The sequence below is a fragment of the Elephas maximus genome, chromosome 20 (assembly GCF_024166365.1).
Source record: "Elephas maximus indicus isolate mEleMax1 chromosome 20, mEleMax1 primary haplotype, whole genome shotgun sequence".
NCBI classification, from domain to species: domain Eukaryota; kingdom Metazoa; phylum Chordata; class Mammalia; order Proboscidea; family Elephantidae; genus Elephas; species Elephas maximus.
Genome location: NC_064838.1, coordinates 45172405 through 45182702, shown reverse-complemented (window position 1 = coordinate 45182702; position 10298 = coordinate 45172405).

Genomic DNA, 10298 nt, shown 5'->3' with positions numbered 1-10298 from the left:
TTTGCAGCTGTTTCTTCTCATTTCAAGTTGTGCCACATTAGCAAATGAAGGTTCTGGAAGCTTCAGTCCATCCACATCAATAAGGTCGACTCTACCTTGAGGTGGCAGCTCATCGTATTTTGAGTGCCTTCCAACCTGAGGGGTTCATCTTTTGGCACTATATCAGACACTGTTTTGCTACTCTTCATAAGGTTTTCACTGACCAATTTTTTCAGAAGTAAACTGCCAGGTCTTTCTTCCTAGTCTGTCTTAATGTGGAAGCTCCACTGAAACCTGTCCTCCACGGGTGGCCCTGCTGGTATTTGAAATACTGGTGGCATACTGGTGGCATAGGTTCCAGCATCACAGCAACACACAAGCCACCACAGCACAACAAACTGACAGACGTATGGTGGAAAATTGTATTAAGAGATCTAAAAGAACACGGGGATATATAGGGAAGATGTGGATGTCATTGTTGTTGAGTTCGGTCTAGTCGATTTCAAATCATAACAACCCCATGTGACAGAGTAGAGCTGTCCCATAGAGTTTTGACTGTAATCTTTATGGAAGCAGATTGCCAGCCCTTTCTCCTACAGAGCCACTGGGTGGGTTCAAACCAACAAACTTTCAGTTAGCAGCCGAGTGCTAGCTTAGCCACTGTGCCTCCAGGACTCCATTCTTGGTAGATAGGAAGGTTCAAAAATGTGAAGATGTCACTCCTCCCTAAATCTGTCAATTAGAATTCCTAGGTAAATATTTTAGAAACTTGACAAAATTCTAAAGTTTGCCTGGAAAAACAAATGTGTAAGAATAACCAGAATATTTAAAAAGGAGTATATTTAGGGGGATTTGTTCTATCAAATATTAAATGTGCTGTAAATTTATAATTATTAAAAATAATGATGAATAAATGGACAGACTGATCAATGGAACAAAAGAGATACTGAGAACTAAAAGGGTGGAATTTCAAATCAGTAAGGCATTAAGGAAAATGAACATTTATTACTGCCTTTCTTATTACATAAAAACAAAATCTTTTTCTTAAGTCTGCTTCCTAGTAAATCACTTTCATACAAATCCTCAACTTAGAGCTTGCTGCTCTGGAGCCCAGTCTAAGACAGTGCTTAGCTTCCATTATTTGCTTTTAGTCTCAGTACATACCTGTGCGGTATGTTATTCTCTATTTTCTACAAAAAAAAACCCTGAAGTTTAGAAAGTTTAAGAAACTTACCCAAGATAAGTGATAGATTCAGAAATAAAATCCAGGTCGGGGAAGCTCCAAAGCTCAGTCCCACAACCCCTCTAGAGGTTCAGTCCCTACCCAGGCTCTCAATGACCCCACAAGGTAGAAGCCAGGTATGCCCCTTTCGGAGAGTTTACCCCTGTGAGACAGGTCTTTGCTTAACCAATGCTCCAAGACTGGCAAGATAATTAGAGACAAAAAATATCAGAAATATGGGCAGTTTCCACTAATTCGAAAACACCCTACCACCGTATCACACCAATTTTTAAGACACCAATTTTTAAATTCTATCTCTGACTACACATGCTACACCAAAGAATATTATTGTTGTTGTTAGGTGCTGTCGAGTAGGTTCCGACTCATGGCGACAGTATGCACAACAGAACGAAACACTGCCCAGCCCTGAGCCATCCTTACAATCATTCTCATGCTTGAGCTCATTGTTGCAGCCACTGTGTCAATCCACCTCGTTGAGGGTCTTCCTCTTTTCCGCTGACCCTGTACTCTGCCAAGCATGATATCCCTCTCCAGGGACTGATCCCTCCTGACAACATGTCCAAAGTATGTAAGACGCGGTCTCACCATCTTTGCCTCTAAGGAGCATTCTGGTTGTACTTCCAAGGCAGATTTGTTCCTTCTTTCGGCAGTCCATGGTATATTCAATATTCTTCGCCAACACCACAATTCAAAGGCGTCAACTCTTCTTCGGCCTTCCTTATTCATTGTCCAGCTTTCACATGCATATGATAAAATGATGCGATTGAAAAAACCATGGCTTGGGTCAGGCACACCTTAGTCTTCAAGGTGACATCTTTGCTGTTCAACACTTTAAAGAGGTCCTCTGCAGCAGATGTGCCCGATGCAATGCATCTTTTGATTTCTTGACTGCTGCTTCCATGGCTGTTGATTGTGGATCCAAGTAAAATGAAATCCTTGACAACTTCAATCTTTTCTCCATTTATCATGATGTTGCTCATTGGTCCAGTTGTGAGCATTTTAGTTTTCTTTGTGTTGAGGTGCAATCCATACTGAAGGCTGTGGTCTTTGATCTTCATTAGTAAGTGCTTCAAGTCCTTTTCACTTTCAGCAAGCAAGGTTGTGTCATCTGCATAATACAGGTTGTTAATGAGTCTTCCTCCAATCCTGATGCCCTGTTCTTCTTCATATAGTCCAGCTTCTCGGATTATTTGCTCAGCATACAGATTGAATAGGTATGGTGGAAGAATACAACCCTGATGCACACCTTTCCTGACTTTAAACCAATCAGTATCCCCTTGTTCTGTCCAAACTACTGCCTCTTGATCTAAGTAAAAGGTTCCTCATGAGCACAATTAAGTGTTCTGGAATTCCCATTCTTTGCAGTGTTATCCATAGTTTGTTATGATCCACACAGCTGAATGCCTTTGCATAGTCAATAAAACACAGGTAAACATCCTTCTGGTATTCTCTGCTTTCAGCCAGGATCCATCTGACATCAGCAATGATATCCCTGGTTCCACGTCCTCTTCTGAAACCAGCCTGAATTTCTGGCAGCTCCCTGTCGATCTACTGAAGCTGCTTTTGAATGATTTTCAGCAAAATTTTGCTTCCATGTGATATTAACGATAATAACTTGTATAGTTTTATAATTTATTATATAAAATAAATATATAATATAAATTATAATTCTTCTATAATTTCCACATTCGCTTGGATCACCTTTCTTGGGAATAGGCATAATTATGGATCTCTTCCAGTCAGTTGGCCAGGAAGCTGTCTTCCATATTTCTTGGCATAGACAAGTGAGCACCTCCAGTGCTGCATGTGTTTGTTGAAACACCCCGACTGATATTCCATCAGTTCCTGGAGCCTTGTTTTTCGCCAGTGCCTTCAGAGCAGCTTGGGCTTCTTCCTTCAGTACCATCGGTTCCTGATCATATACCACCTCTTGAAATGGTTGAACATCAACTAATTCTTTTTGGTATAACGACTCTGTGTATTCCTTCCATCTTTTTTGATGCTTCCTGTGTCGTTTAATATTTTCCCCATAGAATCCTTCACTATTGCAACTCAAGGCTTGAATTTTTTCTTCAGTTTTTTCAGCTTGAGAAATGCCGAGCGTGTTCTTCCCTTTTGGTTTTCCATCTCCAGCTCTTTGCAGATGTCATTATAATACTTTACTTTGTCCTCTCGAGCCACCCTTTGAAATCTTCTATTCAGTTCTTTTATTTCATCAATTCTTCCTTTTGCTTTAGCTGCTCCATGTTCAAGAGCAAGTTTTAGAGTCTCTTCTGACATCTACCTTAGTCTTTTCTTCCTTTCCTGTCCTTTCAATGATCTCTTGCTTTCTTCATGGTTGATGTCCTTGATGTCATTCCACAACTCTTCTGGTCTGCAGTCACTAGTGTTCAACGTGTCAAATCTATTCTTCAGATAGTCTCTAAATTCAGGTGGGATATACTCAAGGTCATATTTTGGCTTTCGTGGACTTGCTCTGATTTTCTTCAGTTTCAGCTTGAACTTGCATATGAGCAATTGATGGTCCCATGTGTCTGTCAGTGTGTCGTACTGTGGGGGCTTGCATGTTGCTGTGATGCTGGAAGATATGCCACAGGTATTCAGACACCAGCAGGGTCACCCATGGAGGACAGTTTTCAGCTGAGCTTTTTTTCTAGACTAAGACAGACTAGGAACAAGGACCCAGCAGTCTACTTCTAAAAAGCATTAGCCAGTGAAAACCTTATGAATAGCAGCAGAACATTGTCTGATATAGTGCCACAAGTTGAGCCCCCCAGGTTGGAAGGCACTCAAAAGATGACTGGGAAGAGCTGCCTCTTCAAAGTAGAGTCGACCTTAATAAAGTAAATGGAGTAAACTTTAAGGACCTTCATTTGCTGATGTGGCATGACCCAAAATGAGAAGAAACAGCTGCAAACATCCATTAATAACCAGAACCTGGAATGTACAAAGTACGAATCTAGGAAAATTGGAAATCATCAAAAATGAAATGGAATGCATAAACATCAATATCCTAGGCATTAGTGAGCTGAAATAGACTGGTATTGGCCATTTTGAATTGGGCAATCATATAGTCTACTATGCTGGGAATGACAACTTGAAGAGGAATGACGTTGCATTCATCGTCAAAAAAAACATTTCAAGATCTATCCTGAAGTACAACGCTGTCAGTGATAGGATAATATCCATATGCCTACAAGGAAGACCAGTTAATATGACTATTATTCAAATTTATGCACCAACCACTAGGGCCAAAGATGAAGAAATAGAAGATTTTTATCAGCGGCTACCGTCTGAAATTGATCAAACATGCAATCAAGATGCATTGATAATTACTGGCAATTGGAATGTGAAAGTTGGAAACAAAGAAGAAGGATCAGTAGTTGGAAAATATGGCCTTGGTGATAGAAAAAATGCCTGAGATCGAATGATAGAATTTTGCAATACCAACGACTTCTTCATTGCAAATACCTTCTTTCACCGACATAAACGGTGACTGTACCCATGGATCTCACCAGATGGAACACACAGAAATCAAATTGAATACATCTGTGGAAAGAGACGATGGAAAAGCTCAATGTCATCAGTCAGGACAAGGCCAGGGGCCGACTGTGGAACAAAGAATATTAGGAACATTATTTAACTAGAAATAGTTTAAATTACCCTCCTTTCCTAACCCCACTCATCCGGTGAGTCATCACTGAAAAAAATAGGACAGGTCCAGAGTTCTAGACTCCACCCAATAGCCCCAGTAGATTTCTCACCTTCCATGATAATTCCAGAATCTTTAAAAATTATATCACCAGGAGCTCTCCTATAATGGTCCACTTGTCACACTAGATCCTAAGGGTGTTTCTATTTGTACTCTTATGAACTCTAAAAACAGGAACTCATATTCATGGGAACTGTGAAAGTGCCTGGCACTCTGTAGGTACTTAATGTTTGTTCAATGAATAAATGAATGGGTGATGAACGAATGATGGATAGACAAATGGATGAAGGTGTTATTCTCAAGATTAGAACAAAACAGGAGCCAAAATGGAGAGAGGAGATCACTGGGTTGATAGTGGATATGGCCACTTGCCTAAAAATACGTTTTCATTCATAGAGTGGGCCAAGGGATGTGGTGGAGCTTCTCAGTTGCATACCTTTATTATCACACTCAACACACTGTTCCACAAATATCTGTTTGCATGCCTGTTTTTCACACATCAACTTTTTGCTCCTCAAAAGGGACTGAGTCTTCTTGCACGTTTGTATCTCTTGCAGCTGATTCAATGTCTGAATAAGAACTCACTGTTTGGTGCTTCAATGTGTGAATCAATGATGGAATGAGCTTTGTTTTTCTATGCTATGGGAAAACCCAAACAAAAGAGCCAGAATTAACAGTATTCTGACAGTGTGAAAACGGTGTGGTGGGGTGTCGACCTCGACTTCACAAGGAGGAGGGAAAATCAAGATCTACAGCCCAAGACTGATTCCTGAGGCAGAGGTCAAACATACTCCCACCCTCCAAACTTTCTACCAACTCTGACACCAGCAGTCCCTCCCATGGCACTCTCTACTTCTCTACTGGGTTCCATAATTCATTGCAGTGGCCACACAGAACTCACAGACCATACTCACAGTTATGGGGTTTACTAGGGAAGTAACAGGTTACAATTCAGGACCAGGAAGGACTCAGGATGTTGTTGTTGTTAGGAGCCATTCAGTAGGTTCCAACTCATAGCAACCCTATGGTGGTCCTGCACCATCCTCACAATCCTTGTTATGCTTGAGCTTATTATTGCAGCCACTGTGTCAATCCATCTCATTGAAGGTCTTCCTTTTTTTCACTGACCCTCTACTTTACCAAGCATGATGTCCTTCTCCAGGGACTGATCCCTCCTGATAACATGTCCAAATTATGAGAAGTAGTTTCGCCATCCTTGCTCCTAAGGAGCATTCTGGTTGTACTTCTTCCAAGACAGATTTGTTCCTTCTTTTGGCAAAAACCAAACCCAGTGCTGTTGACTTGATTCCGACTCATAAGACAGAGTAGAACTGCCCCATAGAGTTTCCAAGGAGCTCCTGGTGTATTCAAACTGCTGACCCTTTGGTTAGCAGCCGTAGCACTTAACCACTATGCCATCAGGGTTTCTCTTCTTTTGGCAGTCCATGGTATATTCAATATTTTTTGCCAACACCACAATTCAAAGGCATCAATCCTTCTTCAGTCTTCCTTATTCATCACCCAGCTTTCACATACATACAAGGCAGTTGAAAACACCATGGCTTGGGCCAGGCACACCTTAGTCCTCAAGGTGACATCTTTGCTTTTTAACACTTTAAAGAGGTCTTTTGCAGATTTGCCCAATGCAAATACAGTTCTTCAGTCATGACAACCTCTTCTCGGCCATGACCACAGGCAGGCCTCTCTCTGCCCCTCAGCTTCTCAGCCCCTTGGCCCCTTGGCCAGGGCTCTGCCTGCTCAGGCAAGTGTTACAAAGCTCTTTAGCTCTGCCAATAAGTGCCTAGGGGGACCCCCTCCACCAGCAAGCCCCTGCCTGAAGGTGCTCGGCTTTGTCATCAGGATGGGCCAGGAAGCCCATCTTGATGGTCCCCTGGTTCTACTGCCTTTGTTGTTGCCATTTCTGTGCACTGCTTCTCACCGTCTCTCACTGTCTCTAGTATTATAGCTGTCTCTCTGTCTCCTGGGTCTAGGATGTTCTAGCGCAGGGAACCTGGGTCCAAAGTGTGCACTCTGCTCCCATCTCTTCTTGATATAGAGGTCCCCCTCTGCTCTGGGATTGGCTTTCTTTTAATCCTGGAAGGAGGGTAAAACTAACTAATCCCTTCATTAGGGCTCCATGTACCTTATTTGTAAAGTTCCACTACAAGGGTGCCACGTACTTTATCTGTATTATTAGCAAATTGTTCAATCCCCTTGGTGGGTCGCAAGCACATTATTTGCATAGTCCCAACCAATCTTTTGGTGGAGGTCGCAAGACCATGGCTAGAAAGGCCATATAAAAGCAATCCGTCACACCACAACCAGAGACCATGCATTTTCGGCAGTTGACTTGATCTGAGGCTCCCTCCCACCTCCCCTTTGGGAAGTCTAGGAATACTAGGTGGGCCGAGGGTGTTGAGGGAGGATCTTGGTTAGACTGAAAAGTGAGGCAGCAGCAGTGGATCTGACCCAGGGTGCATACTGCCCTGAATGTACTTCGTGTTCCATTGATCCTTCGGGGATATGATCAAAGAAAATATTGTGCTAAAAGGAAAAACAAGTTAAAGAAATAAAAACTTAAGAATACAGCTTAGCTACAAGCCAAGAGCATTTCCTTCTTAAACAGAAGGTTGGGGCAGCAGGGCGTGATCCCAACCTTCAGTGCTAAAAACGAAAACAGCGGTTGCTGTAGAGTTGATTCCAACTCATGGTGACCCCGAATGTATCGGAATAGAATTGTGCTTCAAAGGGTTCTCAGTGGCTGATTTTTCAGAAGAAGATCACCAGACTTTTCTGTCAATGTGCTTCTGGGTGAACTCCAACCTCCAAACTTTCTGTTAGCAGTCAAGCACGTTAACAGTTTGTACCACCCAAAGACTCCTCTTCAATGCTACAGAACTTTACAGGAACTTTTTTGGGGGTGAGTACTCCATTTCAAGCTCTGCTTTCAGTCTGAGGAAGCTAGATACCTTGACCAGAAACTAAGAATTATTATCGAGCCTTTTGGGTAAATTTTTCAATATTATTCTGATAATAATGTTGTTGTTGTGTGCCATCAAGTCACTTCCAACTCGTAGCAACCCTATATGACAGAGGAAAACTGCCCCCGTAGGGTTTCCTAGGCTATAATCTTTATGGGAGCAGACCGATAGATCTTTTCTCCTTTGGAGTGGCTGATGGGTTCGAACTGCGAACCTTTTTGTTAGCAGCCAAGTGCTTAATCACTGTGCCACAAGGGTTCCTTAATTATAATAATAATAATTATTTAATCTTAAACAAAAACCAAACCAAACCCAGTGCCGTCGAGTCGATTCCAACTCATAGCGACCCTATAGGACAGAGTGGAGCTGCCCCATAGAGTTTCCAAGGAGCGCCTGGTGGATTTGAACTGCTGGCCTCTTGGTTAGCAGCTGTAGCACTTAACCACTACTCCACCACGGTTTCCTATTTAATCTTAAGAGGTATAAAATTGCCCCAGGCCATTATCAGTCCTTTGAGAAAGGTGGGTCTTTCTTTGCTAATAGTAACCAAAGATATTTATGCAATTAGTTTGTAGATGTAATCCACTCACATTTAATCTATATAAAATTCCCCAAGAAATTCACTAACCAGGAATTTTTTGATGGTCAAAAAAAGTCTCTCTTTATTTAAAAAATAAATTTAGATGAAGTGTATCCCTAGACCTTTCTCTGTATCATAAGAGACAGGTAGCAAGCACTCTAGATTTGCTCAAAAGACCCTTTTTTACAACTAACCTAAATTCACTAAATATAAAGCCCTTGAGGCATATCGGAAGTTCCAAACTGCCAGAATCCTCTCACTTTGTCTGTGGCAGGAATTGAGATGAGTCTATACCCAAATGAATGTAAATGTGAATTGAGGCCTATGAATCTAACGCCCAGTATTTACGAATGTGACCTTACTTGAAAATAGAGTCTTTGCAGATGCAATTGGTTAGCACGAGATCATACTGAAGTTGGGTGAATTCTAATACAATATAACTCCTTTCCTTATATATTAAAAAAAAAAAAAGAAGAAGAAGAGACACAGAGGGAAGATGGCCGTGTGAAGACAAAGGCAGAGATTGGATTTATGCTGTCACAAACCAAGGAACGCCTGGGCTACTGAAAGCAGAAAGAGACAAGGAAGGCTTTTTCCCTATAGCCTTCGGAGATGCGTGCTTCTGCCAAGACCCTAAATTTGGACTTCTCCAGAATTATGAAAAATTTTCTGTCATTTTAAGACAGACAGTTTGAAATACTTTGTTAAGACATCCATAGGAAACCAATACAGATTTGGTACAAAGAAAATAAAATCAGGAGGGGGAGACGTGCCAGTGGGCAGATGGCACCTCATTCTGAAGCCAACATGACTTGGGACGTTCATCTCTTAGATTACGCATGCTCCGGGATTCAGTTTTGCTCATTTGGTCCCTTTGGAGGCTATATTATTCAAGAGAAAGGATTAAAGTTTATTAAAGCCCTGGGGATACTTGTATTTTCTCAACAAGAGGAAGGGCTATGGCAGGCCTGGGTCACTTTTTTACTCTGTCTTCCATTAAACACCACAGCCAACGCACCACTGTTGCTGTCAGTTGAGTTCTCCTTAGATTAATGTCTCCTAAATTAATTTTGTGTTCAATAAGCCTCCATAAATATGTTTGTTCAGCAGACCAAATTGGACCCTTCGATTTAACTAAAGGTAATTTTTAGAAGCCCAGCTGCGCAACGCTCATCTGCATTCACACGCTGTTGGCCGTGCTCTTTCATTAGTCACTGTCACTGGTGGTGTTCACTGGTCCCCGCTAAGCTCCTCCGCATAATCAAATGTTGCTGCTATTGAAATATAATCCTCCCCAGAGCATCGAGGGGCATTTTCTAAATTGGCTGAAGAGGATTACAAAGTATTGAAGAAGAAAAAAAAGTGGAAGCAATCTTTAAGATTCTCTGACAGCAGCAAATGTTCATTTTTTATTTTCTCACAGTATCTCCCTTCCCACCAACCTTGCCCCATTCCATTCTCATCTTATATTCCATCCCTGCTAAATCCAAATACGACAAAATTTGGAGCTGGTCCAAACTTCATTTTACAGACAAGGAATCTGACGTCCAGAGAAGCTGGACAACTTTCCCAAGATTCTACAGGATCAAACTCAGGCTTCCTTCACCATCTCAGGCCGTCTCCCTTAGCTTGAAAGCACAGGCTTTGGACTGAACAAACCAGATTTGTTGTTGTTTTACCATGCAGGTATCCCTCATAAGTAGTTTTAAAATTCAAGTAGTGCTTAAATGATAATAGAATAGTTCTTGTTTTGTTTTGTTACTTTTTAATTATGAAAATTATCAAACAGACCCAAAAATAGAG